Genomic DNA, 898 nt, shown 5'->3' on the forward strand with positions numbered 1-898 from the left:
GCTGGGGCTCTGGGTCCTCTGCAGACCGTTCAGCTCTCCCTGTTGACCCCGCTGCGCCTGCCCCCGGGGGCCGGAGGAGCCCTGGACATTCGGGTCTCTGCCAGTAGGCCCCATCAGCGGGGCGCAAGACCACCCTCTGTGCAGTCCCGGCACGGCCAGCGATCGAGACTGCTGCCTGAGTTCCTTCCCGGCACGCGGCAGTCATGAATTGGACCGTCCCGGAGGAGGGTGTAGCGAAATAGTTGTGTTGTTTCTTAACGAAGTTAGTTCTGCTTGCTCAGAGACTCCGATTTCCACCCGAGAGCGACGCGTTGACAACCTGAGGTAAGTCTGTGACTTTTCACTTTGGGTGGACGCTGCTGTCGGTTGGCTGGGGAAGCTTGTCTCCTCTCCTGTTCCCTCCAGGGTCTGGGGGTGACTTTGCTGGGGGAAGCTGGGGTAGAGAGGCATTGGGTCTCAGGGCATCTTCGGTCCTCCTCCACCTCACCTGAGGGGTCCAGTGAGTCCAGCCAGGGTCAGGTGGGCCCTGTGCCCCCCGCTGTCACTGGCCCCACCTCCATCTGCACTTTGCTGTCCCTTCATCCCAGCCACGGGGCCTCTCCCACTGCCTGGGTCCTGAGGACGGGTACACAGGTATTCTGGACGGGTGTCCCCAAGGCTTTGGGCTGGGTCCGAAACAAAGAAAGCCCTTCTCCTCCACTGTTTGACTTTTCAACTAGTAAAAACCCAAACTGCTAGCCATCGTCTCTCATGTAACAAACCCAAACTCAGGACACCAGCAACATTAAGTTATACCTTCCTGGTGCTCTGTCCACACGCACCTAATTCTCAGCAGCTCAGCGAGGCCAGTACTGTGAGCATTGTTGCCCCTGCCAAGCGGGGCCAGCAGCTTATGGTC

Source organism: Bison bison, unplaced genomic scaffold, assembly GCF_000754665.1.
Source record: "Bison bison bison isolate TAMUID 2011002044 unplaced genomic scaffold, Bison_UMD1.0 scf7180017864341, whole genome shotgun sequence".
Lineage (NCBI taxonomy): Eukaryota > Metazoa > Chordata > Mammalia > Artiodactyla > Bovidae > Bison > Bison bison.